Source organism: Neopelma chrysocephalum, unplaced genomic scaffold (genome assembly GCF_003984885.1).
Source record: "Neopelma chrysocephalum unplaced genomic scaffold, ASM398488v2 Primary Assembly neopelma1_43, whole genome shotgun sequence".
Classification (NCBI taxonomy): Eukaryota; Metazoa; Chordata; class Aves; order Passeriformes; family Pipridae; genus Neopelma; species Neopelma chrysocephalum.
In genome coordinates this window covers 16,468,743-16,489,665 of record NW_020897702.1, presented here as the reverse complement: position 1 = coordinate 16,489,665, position 20,923 = coordinate 16,468,743, and the positions used below count along the sequence as shown (strand labels likewise).

Below are 20,923 nucleotides of genomic sequence, written 5' to 3'. Positions count from 1 at the left end.
CCTTAAATGATAGTAAGATTTTTCAGGAACCATGGGGCTTTTTAATGATTAAGCATCAAAATGAACAGCTTAGCTTTGTATAGCTTTTAGTGTGCATAAAATGTATGCAAACATACAAAAACAAAGAAAATTTTTGTAAAAACATACATTGAAAATAAGGCTAGAAAGCAAGGGAATGATATTTTACTTGTGACACACCATGCTGATGAGAGGCTCCTGTTTCAACAGTCACATCTCAGTGTAAAAAAGAGCTTTATTTTTCTACTACCCTAAGAAGGCCTCACAGAATTTCTGGTCTTCATTTCTATTCCAGACACATAGTTTTAGAATTTTTGAGATGTCTGAATGTTGTTTGATTTGCATCCAACTTGCTGACACAGACCCAGTTTTGTTGCAGATCAAATAATCCAGCTTTTTGGAGGCGAGTGATTAAGAATTCTTATTGATGATTTATACAGTCCTGAATAAACTAATTTTATTTGGCTTGTCATAACCAGCTTTAATTTTCTGTTCTGCTAGTAAAAAGCTTAGTGGTTTGTTTATTGTACTGCTGTAATGTCAACAACCTAATCTACTTTAAAGAGCAAAGTCAATATTGTATTTCATTAAAACAAATGTGAAGTTTAATTATATGTTTCAGTTAACCTCGAATTTGTGTTAGCTTTTATTCTTTTCCATAAGTAAATCTTCATTCAAAGCCTTTATGTCCTTCTGTCCACATCGAAGAGCTCACAAAGAGTACCTCTTGCAGGGCTGTTTGTGGATGCAGTAGCTGTCGTAGGACTAATAACCATTTTAGTAGATAAAAAGATGTATATGACATTGACCCACTACCCTGGCTGAAGCCAGGGCTGCAAACCAGTTCTTGCTCTCTCTCTCTGAAACATTTTGTGTTGAGTATCTGGTGTGATTTGGAAAGCCATGGGCTACCCTTGACACGCACGTGGGCTTAACTGGGAAGGCATAGGACCTACAGGGAGACCCATATGATAGCTGAAAACTGAGCTGGCTATGCTGCATGTAGGCAAACAAATCAAATTCTCCCCTGCAAAACAGAGCATCTCACTCTAATCTGGAAGCCATATGAAATGCATAAATAATTATTTGAATATTCATCTCAGGATGAAATAATCACATATGTCCTACCAAATATGTCCTACCAAATGGTGGCCTCCAGGCTAATGAATCTATCTGTAATGAGGGATGAGATATATATTTTCCAGGTTCTGCTCTCTTGTTATTTGAACCTGGAGTGGAATTTAATCCTTCAACAGATGCATAACAGGAATGTCAGAAGCAAGACCTGTGTTCTTGTTGCTGACCTGAGTTCTTATTCCCACAGATATGGAATATTCAGTGGAGTGGAGTACAGAGAGAAACAGTTTACTTTTTGCGGAAGGGAAACTTGAATTTCTATAGTTAGGCTTTTTTGTTTCTTTTACAAATAATTTAAATTATTTTCTGTCACCATAAACACATTTTAAAAAGGGAATGGTAAAGTAGCATTTTGTTCTTGTAAATTAACCCTGATCTATAATTTAGATCTAAGCACTTCAAAAGTTTGATTTTTTGGAAACCAGTTACTTCCTTCTCAAATTAAAAATCTTCAAAAATATATAGATTTTCAGAAAAAACTTACAGAAAATTTCAAAAATTTTACAAGTTTCACATTATCTTAATTCTCAAGTAATGCTGAGGCCAGAATTTTCCTAACCACAGATTACACTGATTCAGAAAGGACTTGATATGAAACTTCATGTATTATAAAGTAGGAGAGGTTCAGAAAGGGTGGTAAAACATTTAACAGCACTCTTCCTTTACTTCCAAGTTTTTACTTCTTCACAGTTTCTGTAGTACTGCTATCAAGCATGCTGTCAAAATAATCCCTTAAGCTTTTGTCAGTTCAAATTATCTTTTCACCATCAAACTCTTATTGCCAGTAAGATATTGACTCAAGACAAATTTCTCCTGCCCAATTAAGATGATTCTCCTGGAGGAACATAAACTGATCAATAATGTCTATGTATAGATCCTCCAGCCTCATAGAGACCCTGAGACTCATTTAATCTATGAATGCATACAAACAACATATTAGCTATTCTGTTAAATTAGTTTTGGTGACAGTCCTGTATTCATTTTTACAGTAAAAGAAACTCCCTTACCTCCAAAAGGAGGGTTTTCAGTCTGGCAGGATAATAGCCTAACCAAGCATCACCCCTGCACAGCCTATATAAGGTCTCATTGAGGCAACAAGAATTGACCTATGCGGGTTGGAGGATATTTCACTAAACTGACAAGCGAAAATGAATGAGAAAAATCACAATGGACGCCTAACAGCTAGGAAAAAAATTCCCTGGTCCCACTGGTGATAACTTTATGCTCTACAGCATGAGAGTTGATTATCCTTCCTTATCATAATGGCAACATACATAATGACAAATGTTATTAGTGGTCATAAAGTTATCCAACTCTAGAATTTCTGCCACAGTATTTAAATCAAATACCTCCTTCAATGATAAAACACAAATTGCTGGAAATGGATTGCATACAGATGTATATATCTTTTTTTTCATTCTAAACTCACTTTCAATTTAATTTAACCATAATTTTCCCTATGCACCGTGTCCTTCATAATTTTCACAGTAAACCCCCTACTTTCTTCTTATCCAGCTAAGAAATTTCAACCTTTGGGACTCATCTATTTATGCTCTTTCTATTGTTATTTATTTTGCCCCATGGTGAGTTTTATAATTTCACGTATGTTTTTCCTAATGTTGGGTGACCACTTTTGGATTCAGAACTACAGAAGTGTACTATTGCTTTAGGTCTTTGAGTGTAGCTGGCTTTTTTTTTGGCTTTAGAGATTTTAATCTGTTTTAGCACACTTGCCAAGTTATTCACAGTAATCTCAGGTTATTTTCTTCAGAAAATTCCATATGAATAAAATACACATCTGAAAAACTTTGACTATTTTTTCCATTATTACAGGTCATAATCCTTTGGTGTTTCTATACTAAAATAAAAAAATAATATTTAACCATCAGGAGGTTGAGTTTGTTTTAAATAATTTTCGCTAGTATTTTTCCCTATCTGTTGATTCAAAGGAATGAAATGATACCACACAGATGACTACTTTTTACTTTTAATTTGTGGTACTTTTGATTGTTCTGTGGTGATTAATGCTGCTGATAATAATATAGGCCAAAACACTGCTCTTTCCATGCTATGAAATGAAGATCATTAATTCATGTGTAGTGTGTTCACAAGTGGAAAGAAAATTTCACTTCTCTTCAGGTAATAAAAGTTGACACAGACAGTGAGCCAAAATTTTGTTTATGTGACTCAGTGCAGGTCCTCCAAAATCAGTGTTACACTGCTCTTAAGTCTAATAGAGAACAGGTCCTGGTAAATCCTCTGATGAACGTAGAGTAAAAGGTGGATAAAATTCAAAGCATTGCATATAATCAATAAGATGTCAGAGGCCAACATGCTTGTTGATGTGTCCTCTTTTGGGGTTGTCATGGTCATGTGTTTTCTGGAATAACTTTATGTCTTTCACAAAGGTTTACAGACCAGATCACTGTTAAGAAGTCACAAATGCTGGATGAAATCACAAAATGGAATAAGTTTGCAAATGGAAAGCACCTTATATGTGACATTATGCAGAATAAAAGGTAGGTCCCACTAAATTTCTGGGTTTGAGTGTTCCTCCCTGTCTTCTGGAAGAGTCTGGAAGTTTTTCTAGTTCTTCAGGTCAAGTGTTAGCTCCTTTGGCCCAATGTCCCAAGAGATTGGACAATTATTCAGGTATCAGTATTATGACTTCCTTTTTGAATTTTAAGATAAATGGCTAAATGTAATGCAATTAAAACAAAAATCTATATAGGTTTTCATGACAGTGATTCTGGTTTCCTGGATTTATTGAGAAAATAAGAGGCACTGTTTGTAGTTTCAGGTGCCGTGGCTGATCTGTATTTACAAGAAAACAAAGCATTTCTAAAACCTGAATGCTGAAAAGTGAGTCTGCAGAGAATAGAACAGCACTGCAGGGTGCCCTGCTTACTTTGTCTTATTGATGTTATGTCAGATATGGTCAGAAGACAAGGAAAAGGATCATTTTTCTAACCACTGCCACTGTAGACTCACTGTGGAAGCTAAAAGCCAAAATATGATCTTTCTGGCTCAGGAATCAATAACAGCAATAAAGCATTAACAGGTCATACACTTCCCCTGATCGCACCTGTATCATTCAATTGTGAGAAAAATTCAGCCTTCATTTACATCTGAGGAAGGCGATGGGTGTGCTGCTGCTGTTTCACTGAAATAACTGGAACTCAAGAGCATTATACTAATTTGTCTCATGGAGTACAAATCCCTCATCTTTCATGGGAAGGCTCAAAGGTTGAGTTGAGGCATTCTCCCAGTAGAGTTGCACAGGATTCAACTGGATAACATATTCTTTTTAAACCTTGTTGTAAACTATTGTGTGACGTTGCACTGTTCTTTCATGTTCAGTGCTTTTCCCAGCATATGCTTACATCTTGCACAGGGTCTCCTATGTAAATCCCTCACTGATCTCACAGGCCTGGTCAAAGCCCACTGGTGCTTTGAAGTTACTGAAGAAAAGGTACTGGAGAAGTGGATGATATTAATAGATGCTACCATAAGGCTACATCAAACCCTACGTTGAAGAATAGTCTTGGTATTTTACTGTCGTCTGAGACTTTTGGAGCAGCAGTAGCTCAAAGATTTTGTTCACACAGGTCTGGAATGAAAATTAATGGATAACAAACCTGTCACTCCAAAAGACCCCATTTTATTATAGTGTCCACACTAGATGAAACTTGGTGTTAGAGAAACTTCAGGAAATCCTCAGATCAATACATATAAGCAGCTGCCTTCCATTCCTGAGCATCAAGGGAAAAGGGATTTGCTGAATGTATGTTTCTCTTTCGTTGTGTCTGTAAGACCTCTATTCTCTGATAGTGGGATGAAGAGAATTTCAGAGTTATAATTAGATTAGATTCTGTAGAAGTGAACTTTACCATATGGATTGCAGTTAACTCCTCCTGACAGTTAGAACCAAGTGCAGAGATGAACGATGTCAGACCTGTTAAAAGGTCAGATTCAAACCACAATTTAAGTGCCAGAAATAAGGCTTCCAAGGAGGATTTGCTTGTGTATGCTCCAAATTTCAATCTTGGAAAGCCCATTCAGCTGCCTGATCACACTAGAAGCTGAACTCTTGGAGGACTCCTCTTCTAAGGTCCCTCTGTATATCCTGAATCCTACCAAAGGATCTCAGGTGGGTACATGACTCCCTAACCCCTGGTATAAAACACTCATGGGACAGGCATTGGGCTTTTTCATGAGATTATTGTGCATAGCAATTTATACTTGGTGAATATTGCACTCTGGGACTCTTCTATTGATTTGTACATGCAAGAGACATTTTAAACAAACATGTTCCCTCATTGGAGTAATGCATTTAATAGTAAAAAATAGTTTTTTAAAAATTATTTTTAACTACACTCAGTTGTATACAGCTTGTATACTCAGACTGTATACAGCTTGTCTCAAAGGAATTTCTTTTAACAATCTATAAAGTTTTTATAGCTCTTTAAGATTATAAAATGGTGTTTAATTATATGTAATAGGTGTACTTGTTCTACTGGTATAGCAATGAATTAGAAAATGTTTATGTTCTCTCACATTACTTTTTTCAGTAAATTCACTATTTTAGCATTTTTCTTTCTTTGAATTTTCTCTTTTGTATACATGAATATCTCAACAGATAAGAATGGTAATGTTATTATACTTATACATTTATTTTTATTATTACTAATTACCTCTATTTCTATTTATCAGTAGGCCTTGCTCTAAATCAGCAACATTTTTTTCAGGAAAAGCACATTACATGGAAATTCTAATTATTTTTTAAGTGGTAGAGTGATTTCTTTGTCTGTCCCTTTGGTTTCCTCTGAGAAGCAACTCATAATTTAATTACTTTACCTTATTCCTTTTTTTCCTCTCCCTTTTTCTGTGCATTTTCTTCCCTGTTTGAAAATGCTGATGAATCCAGATTTTGCCCATAGTTTTTCGTGAATTGATGACAAATTCCCAGTGAAGAGTAAGCCTAAGTATGCACATCAAAGTGGTGTGAGATACATCTAAGATCACTGTTAGCATATAAACATTGGTCCATTTAGATTAAACTTGACTCTGAGCTGCTTCTGTTGCTGATTAAGAGATATAGGCACCTACATAAAATGTCATTCTTATTGAACATGCCTGTCATGAGTATTACTCTCTTGGATCACATCTGAATATGTAATCAGGGCATGGATGTTAAAGTCTTCACTCTCTGGTCATTCTATAAGACTAAGTTAATGGGAAATCTATAAACCCATTCAAGACTAAAGAAAAAAATTGAGTAAATGAGAACCTTTAATTTTTGTAGGTACTATAGACCCAGAATAACCTAATGTCTTTTATCCATTTGGGGCCATGGGGCTGTGACAGCAGTACATTAGACTCGATGGCTCCACAGACAAGGTCATGTTCCTACCCTCCAATGAAGGGTAGGCCTTGGTCTGATTTGTTTCCATATAGATGAATCACTTTCTCTCCAAATCACAGTGATCTCATCCAAGCTGCCAGCTGGCAATAGTCCCTTGGCTATGTCCTGACCACTCCTATACATTATCTGAAGTACTGTTAGGTAGCTTGAGCCAAAACCCCCCCAAAAAAACCTGGAAGCACCTTGACTCTTAAGCATTATGAATGATCCCAGGTCAGTGTTTGAGTCATGCACTAGTCCTGTCTTATTTGCTACTGTTCATGTAGCTTTTAGGACTATGAAGGAGTAATTTATTTAAAATTCTTTCATTGTACAGTCTTTCTTTTTGTATGAGTTAGCGTTTTCAAAGACAGGACAGGAAAAGATGAAAATATGTAAATAACTACATTCACTGTGACCAGAATTCAGTCTAACAAGAAGGAAGAGTGGCGTGCAGAAAAGATTGAGAGATGTTGTCTATACAGACAGGAAATATCATTTCAGATTTGCATGCAAGTCCTCTGAAACAGGAACATAAAAGTATACCTGCTCCTTGTTGTATGCTTTCCCTGATGACAAATACCAAGCTGATAAAATCTTTCAACTCTTTATCCAATATCCAATAATATGATTAATGGAAATCCTCTTGCTGCTATTACCAGAACTAGATTTATCATTTGTTCAGCCTCTCTGGGGTTCATCCTGGCACGTTCTTTTGCGTAGCAGAGGTATAGTTATTAACATCCTTGATGTCCCCTTTCAACTTTTTGTTTGCAGTTTTGTAAATTAAGAGTTCTCCGAATTTTTTGGTAGTGCAGATTTAATAAAAAACTCTCTTTTCTCCTGCTTTCCCAGCTAGTCTGTCTCACAGTGTAATGAGGAGAAAAAACCTCTCATTGTCTATAGCCTTATGACAGTCAGCTAATTCATCAACATTTTTAGTTTTGTAGGAGAAGCAATTTGTAGACCAGGCGATAATGAAAGACAGAAGATAATGGGCAGTAGCTTAGATTTAGAGACTTGTGTTTGTTTTGGAATTCTGTGATCCAGCACTTCTGTCAATTTAAATTAACTTCTAACATCATGTCACTTGATCATCGCACAAGTTACGGACATTTACCATCCTGTGAAGGAGGCTGCAGATGGCAAGCAATAAAACCATAAGGATCTCCCTCTCAGCAGTTTGTCACACTTTGTCCTTAGCTCCAAAATTTGGAAGGTGCATAGTGATATTAGTCCACTTGGGCTACACAGCTTTCCTCAGAGTTCAGATAAGTTGATTGAAATGTTCTGTCATGGCTGTTCTATTCCTACTGAGTCTACTGCCTTTGAATGGTCCAGACACACAGGCTTGTTTGGAGCTGGCTCATATATACGTAGCATGACAGTGTGCTGTGAATCTTAACTATTACCAGAGTGATTTGCTTAGCGTCATGTAAAAATCGTCAGCCTGGGATGGGAGCTGAACTCACTGTTTCTGGCTCCCACCACAGTACTGCAAGCATGAATCTATCCATACTAGATTTTTAGGTTATGTACAAAGTGAGAAAAAAGATCAAATAATCTGGAAGTTTATATAATTGCTATTTTGTATTCTGATTTCTGCCTCACTGTATCAATCTCTACCAAACACCAACAAATTAATTACCTATCATTAAAACATGTGAGTGCATCTGACATTCTGGTTGATGGCCTTTAGAAAAGACAGATATGCGATCAATAAAAGCTTTCTTCTCTCTAAGTGAGACTAGGATAAAGTGTCACCACAATCTACAAATCTTCACCTTTTTGGCTTAGACATGTCCCATTAATAGTAAAACAAAAGCAAACAAAACTGAAGCATCTACTTTCCTGAGAGATTACCAAAATGCTTATTTAGTCATTTAGACATTTCACCTGAGAAGATATACATCTCTGTACTCTTTTTCACTTATCTGTCAGTAAACTAGAGGTATAAGTATTAGTAATGATAAATTTATTTTAGTATAAATCCTGGATGTCCCTGAAGAGCATCTTGTTTCATTTTTCATCTTCTTTTTTATTTATCTATTACTGAAATTTCAACCTTTAAGTTTTAGTTCAAAACAGTTAAATTTCCTTCCCCATGGAGGAGTGACAGGCACTTTTTTATATTTCTTGTTATTGAGAAGAAATAATTCCCTTTTTCATTATGCAAATATAACTAGAAATAATTATGAAGTATGCTCATAATATATGCAAATCCCAGCACTAACAATTTGTGAGATGCTCGTATTTTATGTGATAGCAAAGAGCCTTTGACTTTCAAAGCACATAGATACAGTATGCTTTGTAGGGCTAGGAGGAAAAACTCTAGATGATACACTCAATTATCTTCCTAACAAAAACAAAAACAAAGAAAGCTACCTTATGATTCTCTTAAATTTATTTTTTTACATAACAGTGATGAGAACAGATCTTCTGGGTCAACTTGTCTCATTTCCTGGTATTACGGGCTGCCATGTCAAATATTTCTTTTCTGCAAATTGGTGGAGAATGAGCTTTTGCTTTCATGTCTTCTTCTGAAAAGTTCCTCATAAATTCTTCATGCTAAACATTTTTACAATTTTTGGCAAAAGTTGGTTCCAGTCCTGAGGACAACTTGCATTTAGCATAAAAAAATTATCTGTTTCTTTCATAATTTATTTATAGTAGGAAAGCAATCAAAACTCTTTAAGGCTTCTATTTTTCTGTACCAGACAAAGTAAGCTGTTTTTATCTTGCAGTTAGCTTGTTTCTGAAAGTCTTGACTTTTCTTCCAGTCCTTGAATATGCAGGGATGAAAATTTTGTCCAGAATCCTAGCAGGTGCTTTTTTGGTGTCTTGTTGATTTGCTGTAGCAGTTTCTGGAAATACTGATCTAACATAACTGGCATTCATTAACATCTGTTTATAATTACATATGCGGTTGAACCTTACCTTTAACTGCACAAAGTTCATTTTTGTGACTCTTACAAGAGCCTTAAAACAGAGTAGCAATCCCTGGGTGCCAAGCTCTGGATGAATAATATCTTTCTCATACTTATCTCATGAGAGATGTCCAGAGACTGAGATTTCTGCATGGGGGTCTAACTCCATGGCCACGTGGTGTCCTTTATTACCTTGGTGCATAGAACGCACAATTAAGTAGGTGTCCAAAGATCAGAGATTCAGTAAGACACATTGAAGAATCAGAAAATGTATTATGGAAATGATAGCTTGACAGATGCTGCTTTCATGTGAATCTCTCGTATGTAGGCCTGAAATGCAGGGAGCAAAAAGGTGGTCTAGAGTTACCCTCTCCAATTTTCCCTCCATCCTTGTGTAAAGTGGAGTGAGAGAATAAATAAAAATCATGCTCACTCTGTTCACACCCTCAAAACCTATCAGGATTTGGCTCCTTATCAGCATTGCTTTTTCTGAGCATACATCATTCATATAATTTTTTTGTCAAATCCTGAGTCCCTGAAGGATTAGTGCTCACTTTCAAAAAACTAATATGAACTCAAATTTACATTTCCCATTTCACTCTTCCTTTCTAAGTACAGTGTAATTCAGACCTATTTGACTGATATAAATTGCATTTTAGAACTAGCTAGTTAATTATGCTAGAGACAGACATTTCAAAAAAGAAAATAAGATGGAGGAAAAGTAACAGATTTGACTTACTAGAATGTAGTCCCGATGTTACGAAGAAGCTGTAACTTTTAAGCAATCTTTAAGAATAAAGTCAGTCCTTCAGGTGTAACTTAGTTTAACGTCAAATAAAGCAGAGTGAAATAACATTTCTTCAGGTTTGGTGAAATGAAAAATTGAGGCAAGGAAATATTATGTACAGCTGAGTCAAAAAATGTTTTTCAGAATCTTCAGCTACAATACTAAACAAAAATAAATGAAAAATACATTTTGCTATTAGGTGAACCTGAAATGCTTTGCTTTCAGTGGAATTTTTAAACTCTTTGTCTAACCTCAATTTTTTTTTTTATTTCACTCACTATTTGTAGAAGTATTTTTCTGGATTAAGGTCCAGAGAATTCACATGACCATGAAGCACTGCTTCCCCTTTATCTTCTTCAGGGGTGAGAAGCAGATCACAGCATCCAAGTAAGGTTCATCTTGGCCTTGGCAAACAGCTTTTACCACATCTTCTGATGGATGTGAGGTAATATGTTCAAGCAGCACATGTAACCTAGCTCTCATGCTTGCAGCTATAGAGAAGACTTTCAAGCTAACAGTGCCCCTTACTGAATCTGTGATCTTAGGGCATTTGCGTAACTGCGCATTTCAAGCGGTTTGTATCTAAAAGGATGAGCGTTAGTTACCATCACTGAGGCCTTGTTATGATTACAAATGAGATTTCTACATTCCCAAAAGGAGTTTAACCACTTACTCTGGTTGATTTCAAGGGAAGCCCAGGATTTAATTTCTGTAGACAGTTCTTAAAATTCTGTCCTGCTTAATTAATGTCTGTTCAGGACTTTGAACATGTTGAAAGTGTGTATAAATGTGAAGTATTCTTGCTGTTCATGAAATATCCATGTGGCAGGTTGAAATGTACTTATGTGAACCATTAACAAAGTCTTATGAAGAAGTGATTAGATGCTTGGATGTGAGGCATTTTTCACAAACAATTTACACACTGAAACAGAAATAGAAATCACAAAATATGCAGTCAGAAAATAGTTCAAGCAGCTACATTTGTTTAGGTATAGCATTTAGGTGATATAGATTAGAAAAGTGGCCTTTTGGACTTAATGAAATTCAGTTTATGTAAAAAATATCAGAGAAGAAAAATTTGAATTCCTAATTTCCTCTACAGAGATTAAACAATGGTTTAGCACATATGAATTTTCCTCATAAGTGCTGGATCGCCCTAATTTCCCAAGTGTATCAGTAGAAGGTGGTGGGTGTTCAGCACTGTTGAAAAATCAGGTCACCTTTGTAAAAGATTGTGGGATGGAATTTCAAAAGATCTCAACATGAAGTTGCGAAAGCGCACAGAGGGTGGAAGCATACAGAGGTTGGAAGAAAGGACAGGTAGCCTGGATGGATACAAAAACCTTATCCAGTCATGCAGTGAATAACTTAGGAAAGCTAAAGCCCATCCAGAACATGTCTAGCTTGGAATGTCAAAGACAAGAAGAACTTCTATAAGTACATAGCTGACAAAAGGAAGACTAGGGAAAATGTGGGCCCATTGCTTAACTAGAGAGGAGACCTGGTTAGACAGGATATGATTGAATACCTTTCTTGTCTTGGTTTTTACCAGCAAGACCACACTTCAGGAATCCCAGGTCCCAAAGACCAGTTCTAGGCTGCAGCAAGGAAATTGCTTAGTGGAAAAGAACCAGGTCACAGAATACTTAAGCAACTTGAACATACATAAATTCATGGGCCTTGATAGGATGTACCCAAGAGCACTGAGGGACCTGACAGATGTCATTGCAAAGACATCTTGGTAACCTTTGACAAATTGTGATGATGAGGAGAAGTGCCTGAAGTCTAAAGGAAAATAAGTATCACTGTTACCTTCGAAAGGAAGACCCAGGGAACTATAGGATGGTCAGCATCACCTCAGTCACTGGGAAGGTGAAGGCTGGAAAACCATTTCCATGCATAAGAAGGACAAGAAAATCATCAGGAATGGTCAGCATTCCTTCACCAAGGGGAAGTCATGCTTGACCAATTTGATAAACCTGTATGATAAAATGACTGGCCTGGCAGATGAGGGGAGGGTAGTGGGCATTATCTACCTGGACTTTAGTAAGGGCTTGATACTATGTTTCATGAGATCCTCATAGACAGGATGTTCCTGTAGGGGCAGTCTATTCTCAGCAAGTTTGCTGATGACAAAAACCTAGGAGGAGTGGCCATCCAGATAGACCACAGGAGACTGGAGAAATGGGCTGACAGGAACCTCAGGAAGTCCAACAAGGAAACATGCAAAATCTTACACCTGCGGACGACCAAGCCCACTCACCAATGTATACTAGAGGTCACCTCTCTGAAAAGCAACTTGGAAAAATATCCTGGTGGACACCAAGTTGAACAAGAGCCAGCACTGGGTTCTTGCTACAAAGAAGGCAAATAGAATCCTGGGCTACACTAGGCAAAGTATTACCACTAGATCAGTGGAGGTGATCCCTCCTCTCTACTAAGCACTGTTGAGGCCAGCAGTGGTGTTTCCCAGTCAAAAGAGACTTGGACATACTGGAAAGAGTCCAGTTAAGGGGCATCAAGACGAGTGAGGGACTGGAGCAACTCTCTTTCCTTCTATGAGGAAAGGCTGAGAGAGTTGGGACTGTTCAGCCTAGAGAAGAGAAGGTAATTCCAATCTTTATTATTTTATCATAATTTTATTCATTTATTTATTTAAGTTCAAAAGAGCTGCATGGTCTTCTTGTGGGGGTTTTGTGTGGGGTGGGTTTCTTTGTTTTGGTTGATTGGTTGGTTTTTTGTTTGTTTTTTAATAAAAGCATAATGGCATAATGGATTTAACCACTGGGTTGGTTTTTTTTGTTGTTGTTGTTTGTGGGGTTTTTTTTACCTCTTTGCTTATAAGGGTCTTTTTAGCCATATTTTTAAAATCTGAATCTAGATAAGATGTCCACAGTTCCTCTTAATTTTGGAATGCATAGCTTCTTCTGAGAACCTTAAGAAAGAGAAATATCAGCTAATTGACCACTTTTGAAATGATAGAATAATATTCAATTAGGATTATTTCAGCAGCTGTTAGATGTCAGTATTGTTCTGTGGAAGTACAATTGGAAGGAGATTTCTACAGCTGTAAGCAAGCTAGCTCTTCAACTGTGAAGTTTGGAAGAGCTAGCTGTTGGTGTTCAGCACCTCATCTATTAACAAGAGACTTTAAATTACATACTCAGTGGAGCAGTAATCATTAGAGCAGACTCAAGATGCACAATAGAGATTTAATTTCACTGGAACTGTTCCTAATGAAATTCTGTGTGGTGTAGACTATTTGAATTACAATTTTGGATGGGCCAAAAAAAGGTATATGGAAAAAAGTGATGCTGTCTAAAAATAATCATTAAGATCAATTTTAAAGATTAAAACCAGATATGATATGTGGGTTGGGTAGACTGACTTTTTTTTTTAAACACATAATGTATTTAACCTTTCTGTTTCTTTCATGTATTTGGTTTTCTACTGTATGTATAATGAAATATCTTTTTTTTTCCCTAAGCTTTGAACAGTGCTGTATAATACCTTGGGGAGTTCTCCAAGGTTATTAAATCCATTGCTTTGCTGCAAGTTACTAAAGGCCACACTAACTCTTTCCTCTGTTTGGAAAGCGTTATAATATTTCTGGTCTTCAGCAATGAATAATATGATTAGTACCTTAGGAAATACAAACAAAAACATTAGCAAAGTACATTTTCCAAAATTTAAAAGTGTAAGCCAATTCTCAAAACAAAAGTTGAATGTTCTTGAACACTGTCTAATAACATTAACTTAAAATCATTTGGTTTAATTGCCCTGTTAAGCAGTTTATTGCATTACTTATGGGATAATAGAATGAGTTCAAAGTGGGTTCATTGCATTATCTTATAAACAATGTAGCACATCATTAAGCAAGATGATAGAAATCAATGTATTTTATAAGAAACAATTATGAAGGCTCCTGTAAAATCTCTAATGTAAGTAGCAGAAAGACCTCACTGTGACAAGGGAAAAAAAGGCCTCTGTGAGGATAAATAGACAAAGCAAAGTCAAACTATAATTCCCCAGAATAAGATTAGAAGCACAATTCTCCAAAACTGTTAGATTTCCTCTAGTCTGATATGCTGCCCTACGTCTTCACCCAGAAGTACACAAAAATATCTTTCTTGGCTTACAAATAATATTTCTAACAGGTATCTTGTCAGTTTTCTTTTTACTGAATTTAGCACAGATGTGTGACAACCTTCCAAGCCTCTACCTTGCAAACATGTGATGATCTACTTTGACTTGTGTGTCCAGAGGCAATGCAAATAGAAATGTTCAGGAGAACCCAAAGAGAGAGGACAGCTGATCCAATCTACTCTGGAAGAAATAATTTCATGTTGTCTGAGGGAGCTGACAGTGCAGAGAGAAATACTGGTCCAGTATGAATGAGCGGAACCAATTTTGTTCTCCACCCCTTCAGAAATGAGAACAAACGAAAACACTGGAAAATTCCTCCAGAGATCAGAGCCAAAGTGAGCGTGGTTCAGTGATCCTAAATGATCTGCAAAGCATTTTGTTGCTGAGCTCCAGTCTCTGAAGGTGATGCGGGGAGAGAGTCTAGGAGATGCCAGACCCCCTGACCAAATGCCTGTCCTACATCAGAAACATTTCATGCTCTGCCTTTATTATTGTTGCTGCAATGCTGACCATCTCACTCACAGCATGTGCACTGGCATTTCCATGTGCACATGAGAGGGTTTCAATTAATCAAAGCAATTTTCAGAGTGGGGAACTAGTGGAGAAGTGATTAGCTTCATACATCTGCCTCTTTCCTGGTTTGCAACTCAACTGAGCTGTGCAGAGAGCTCAGGGTCTAACTTTGGTTAAGAGCATTTTACTCTAGTAAAGGTGAGGTCCTCACTTGAAGGAACGTTGATGCAACTTGGCTTGCAGTGAAAATATACTTTAGTTTCCTCACAGTAAACTAAACATTTATTCTCTTAGAAATTTTGGACATATTTCAATAACTGAAAATAAAACTCCCCTGTAATACAAGAGTTGTTTCTTTTTTTTTTTTTGGTGGAAAATTCTTAGGTGCGAGGAACAAGCTCCAATCAAAAAGATTTGGCCAGAAATAATGGCAGTGGTATTTATCTGAATGAGAAACAAAATCTCTCTATACCATCGATGTTTTCCAGAAAAAATCTTCTCACATGATGAGCGCTGCACAGTCTTGTTCACCAAAGCCATTGTTTATTAGCTATAAATGTTTGTGAGAGCGTGAGGAAACTGATTGGTTTCATATGTACTACTTGTAAGACCATCAGATAACAGTCTTTATTTAGTACTTCAATAAAGTAACTTTAAACAAAGTGTCCTGATCTCCTGTGACTAATCTACCCTGCTTTGTATCTCCCTCTGAGATTTATCTTTTGACCAGATTTATAGTTTTAGTTAACCTCAGCTTCAAACATCATCTATCCTGATCCTGCAGTAGAGGCAAATAGGATCTCTCCTACTCTCCTGCAATGGCTGTTGGAAGCAATCCCTGACCTTTCTCTGTGATTCTGTTAGGGTTCAAATAGAGCCATGCCACTATTTGGAAATTGGTAGTGCAACAAAGATAAATGATGCTACTATTATTCGCATTTCTTCACTGAAAGGATTGTCAGGCACTGGAAAAGGATACTCAGGGAAGCAATTAAGTCACCATTCCTAGAGGTATTTAAAAGATGTGTGGATGTGGCACTTAAAGACATGGTTTAGTGGTGGACTTAGCAGTGTGAGGGTAGTAGTTGACTTGATGATTTTAAAAGTACTTTTCAACCTAAAGGATTCTGTGATTCTTTTTTTCCTCTAAAAGTAAAGAAAACCTGAGGTCAGTAGATGAACACTTTGAGGCTATTCCATGGCATGAAGAGTTAAATGTCAGGAAAAAGGGATACTTTGCACATACACATATATATATATAGATGATCCATATGTGCATGGCAAATCCAACACTTTTGGGACTTAGCAGATTCTCAGTGCTTGTGATACATACAGGATTTGGGCATAGCAGGAAGTCTGATACAGGGTATACCATAGTTTTTTAGATTGATCCATATTGGAAATCCTGATATTATGTTACCAAAATGTTAACTTCTCAGTTCTAGTATAAGTTCTGAATGAATGCTACCCTGATCTTTAAAAATCTGGCCATTTTAAAAGACTCGATGTTAATGTGGTTACTGAACAGGCAAGTATATCTAGCTTGCTTCCATTTTTATGGGCATTCAGTTTGGAAGCAATCCCTTTGTGAAACAGGAGGCTTAACTTCCTTGTCTTTACCCTTCCCCTCAAACAAATAACTATGTTCAGCAGCAAGTCACTGAAACAAGAATCCCCTGATATATTTGCTTTTGAAAGAGTTTGCAGCTATAACTTCAGTTGCAAACCTCCCTTGGAGAGTTCTTCTATGTAAGTGATATTAAATTGATAGGGAAGCTTGGCCTCTAAGAAGCTAATAGTGAAGTGCCCTTTACAAGAGCGAGGCAAAGATTTTACTGTGTGTATTAATAGCCAAAGCCTCTGTATTGACACTTCTACAACTCAAAAAGTTATGGACTATTACTGTACTATATTTTACAAGTTATTTCGAATGAGCTAGTACTTGCTTAAAAAAAGTAACATTAATCTTAGTTTGCTTGTTTGAAATCAGTGATTTGACTTCCGCTTTGCCAATGGGGATTACTCAGGAAAGGTCTGACATGCTTCCAGAGAAAGAAAATTCTACTGGCATCGGGTTAAAACGTCACATGAGCCTGAGCAATCCACATAGGCTTTGAAATTGCTCTTCTCTGCCGTTGTCTGGAAGAAAATAATCAGAGAAATTCAATACTTTCCCTTTTTATGGGTTTATTTTTATTTTTAGAACACAGTTTCCTTATTTGAATTAGGCTTCAACTGTCTGGTTTTAGCCCTCATCCTTGGCATGACATTAAATACAGTTTCCATCATTAAAAAGCTAACACAATAGTATGGTTGTAAGGGCATCTAAAAGTTAAACAATTGTAAATAGGCAAAATTGGCAGCAGTTTCTACTGTTCCATTTTCATGCGAAACTGCTGAAGGATTTCAGTGCAACTTTTTCTGAGATCATATTGTTAAGAGCTTCTATACGGTGTTAAAAAAGTTTTCCAGGTGTATCTTGTCTCAGACAGTGGCCAGCAGTGGATGCTAAGGAGAATAGCATAAGGATATTAATTCATTAAATTGAAATGTCTGAAGCCATCTTATCTGTGTGTCAGATAATAAGTCTGTGGAGCTGCTCCTGAACTGCTTTGTGTTCAGCTTGGAATAGTGATATAAAGCAGTAGTTATTTCAGCTTGCCATAACTGAATTGCAGTGCTCAAGAGGAGATCAGTACACACATCTTTCAGGTACACTTCAGCTCCAGGAGGGGGAGGCAGTAAACACCTCCATACCTGCCTTTTCAGAACCTCAAACCTTGGCAAACATATAGTGATACTCCCCCAACAGATACCCTGCCAGCTCCACAGCCACCCTGGGCTGGAGACTGTAGATGGAGCTGCAATCCATAAGTGCAAGCTTTTATCAACACAAAAGCCCTGTTTATTCATCATATAATAATTCAACGGGAATATTGGCTTAGGGTCCACCTGAAAACTGAATGCCACAGTTTACCTTTAAAACAGGAAGCAAAGGGAAAACTGATTCAAGTAAGACAGTAACAGTAGTTTTCTCATTATTCTTTGTGAGCAGGAATGGAATTATACAACATGTCCATGTGCTAAAAAACAGTGAATATTTTTTCTGAAGGGAATCCTTCATCCAAACTCCACCTTTTCGCATTTTAAAGGAGATAAATTTAGTACATTTCTATAATTTGTGCCAGCCAGCACAATGAAAACCCCTTACAAGCCTTAATGAATTTAGCTTTTTGCATTTCAACACGAAGAGGAGCATAACAGAAGAAAATTAGCACAGTTATGTTAAATGTAGCACCTCAGTGAATGGTGTACTCAGCATTTTAACAGGTAGCAGAGGTGAAAAACTGTGTTTTTCAGCATTTATAGTACTGACAGTCTGGATTTAGTGGACAAAAAAAGTAGATAAAAATATATAAAAGTGTAGATTATCTCAAGGGCACCAAATAGAGAAATCTCTCTTGTCCTGTGTATGTTAGATGGTACGTTGGAAAAACTGTGCTTAAAGCTCAGACAGCAAATTGGAAAATTGCTTGATATCTGAAAAAAAAGTAATCATATCATCACTGGGAGAGTAAAACTTCCACAGAAGCCTTTCACAGAACAGTCGGTTACTTTATCCAGTTCAGTGGCTTATGAAAAATTGATACATAAGCTTCATAATAGACTTAATATTTTTGGAGTTGCCTGATCTCACATGATGCATGCAGAAAGACTTCAGAGTAGAGGCTTACAGTGCCCAAGACTACTCTCATTCACAAAGCCCAAATGAAAAGGGATTTGCATGGAAGCAATAGGCAGGTTAAGAGCAAGGATGAATCTTCTTTTTAAGTTGCAAGCAGGGAGTGCGGTAATTTGCAGTTTCTAACCATAATCTATGAACTATTCTGCAGCAGCCTTGCTAATACGGGCATGTAGACCTGAAAGTATGGGTCTACAGGTCACTCCAGCATCATGACCAACAAAGTCTTGTGGGTATAGCATATTTCCTGTATTCTCTAACCCAGATGGGCTGCTGAAATGCTGTATTACTCCTGTGTTTCTTTCCAGCTCCCCCTGCTCACTCAGAGAGTTGCAAAAGCTGGGTCACAGGCATTGAGAATGCCAGCTGTGAAATGAAGGAGAAAGAACAGGAACTGCTTCATGCTGTCTGTTTCCCTTAGTTTTGAGTGGTTTTTTAAGTGATTTCACACTGTGGTTGTAATGTGGAGAGTGAGATATTTGATTATCTTGACCTTTCACAAGCTTTTATACAATGAATATTTACATATACACAAAGATAGGTACGGGAATGTAGTTAAATGCATGTGTGTAGATCCATGTACTCATTCACATAGAAAACCACCTAAAAGAGAGATGGAAAGTAACTGTTTTGTCTCACTGCATCAGACACTCCAGTCACAGAAAGTCACTGACACAGATATAAACACATATGATCCCTGCTCAGTGTTCAGGGCTTTGTTAAGTCCCTGTCACCCAATAACTGGATAATTCATTCACATAAAACAAAGAATTAGCATAGACAAGCATCAAATCCATTGTATGTGCAGGCTGCTGTCGGTCTTTTCTTGTCTTGTGGTAGTATAGATTTAGAACCTCTGGACAAAAGTAAAGTTCTGTGTGTGAAAAGGACCATTCTCCTGCATATTCACTCCAAGCTTATCCAATGAGCATTTGAAAGGCTGCTTAGTTTTATCAGCACTAACATGTACAGCTGTATAAACCTGCATTAGCAGGTTTCTTGTCAGCCCACAACAGCCTCATTTTTAAATGATCCCTACTTCCTCAGGAAGTGCTTTTGAAACTAACATACTTGAAAATTTACTTCAAATGAGAAAAAAAGATGTTTCTGTGGTAAAACAATGGTGTAAGCAGAGACCTTGTCTTCATACTTTCTCATCTGCTGGAAAGTTTGGGGTTGGATTCCATTAGATGATCAGCTGGGAGATGATATGGCCTAATATTTCTCATCAGTTTGGCTCTCTTGGCTCCTCAGACATCTGTTCACTGGAGCTTCAGATGGAGAATTAGCAGATTCAGACAGACAGGATACACTTGAAAATTACCTCCTAATTCTCAGAAAGCAGAAATGCTGTGAATATTTCCTTTCAGGAAAGATATGTTCGGATTTTCAGAAGCTCATTTTGTTTCTTGAAAACTCCCTATGTGACTCAAGTAATAAATAATTTTTCAGGGAAAAAAATTTCATTTTCTAGTCATCTTTAGTCCTTTGACATTACCTAGAGTTTCTATGTGACAACAAGAACTAAAGCATCCTAGAAGACTAGAAAGCTTGAAAACTCTTGGCTACTTGTTTTGGGGGAAAATTCTGCTGGGGAGAAATTCAGCTTTCTTCTCACTTCTGCTCACATCTGCTCTGAGAATCTCAGGGGACCTTGAAGCATATGGAATATCTTCAACAATATATTTCAACCCATGCTCATTGCTATTCTGCTCACTATAACATAAAAATTACACACTGTTATTTTACCTTGGTGAGAACAGCACTGCAGGTATCAGTATGATTTTAGATTTTAATCTAACATGGAAAACAGACATCTTTTCTTACTGAAAATGAATGCACAAGCATGGAGTTTGAGCAAAAAGTCATGCACAACTTTTGTGTGTGAAACAGAAGGGGACAGATTAGAGTCGGGAAGAAGGGCAGAAATTTGTGAGGCAAGCCCTTAGCACACAGCATTCAGGAGAAAAAAAAGTGGGTTATCTTACAATGTATGCCCATGCATGTTCCTTTGAATGGTAGCTATGCACGTGGCAATCACAAGGTGGCCAAGTGCTTTTGGCTAAACCTTAAGTAAATTTGGATTTTGCTTTAAGTTAGAAATGCCTGATCAGACTATAGGAAGTCATCAGACTCTGAGGTCAAAAAGGAACATGGGAACACCTAGCAACCCCATACCTAATTCAAAGCTTATTTCTGACCTATTTTAGATCCAATGTTTTATATTGTTTTTGAATAAGTTTTGAATT

The 20,923-nt window shown here is 37.0% G+C and overlaps 1 long non-coding RNA gene across 1 annotated transcript; it reads left to right on the top strand.

Moving 5' to 3' along the window:
• Positions 1–10,558: 10,558 nt before the first annotated feature.
• On the top strand, positions 10,559–19,547 carry LOC113964940. Its single transcript, XR_003533348.1, has 3 exons — positions 10,559–10,660; positions 11,826–12,880; positions 18,983–19,547. It is a non-coding gene; the product is annotated as an uncharacterized LOC113964940 (long non-coding RNA).
• Positions 19,548–20,923: the final 1,376 nt, after the last annotated feature.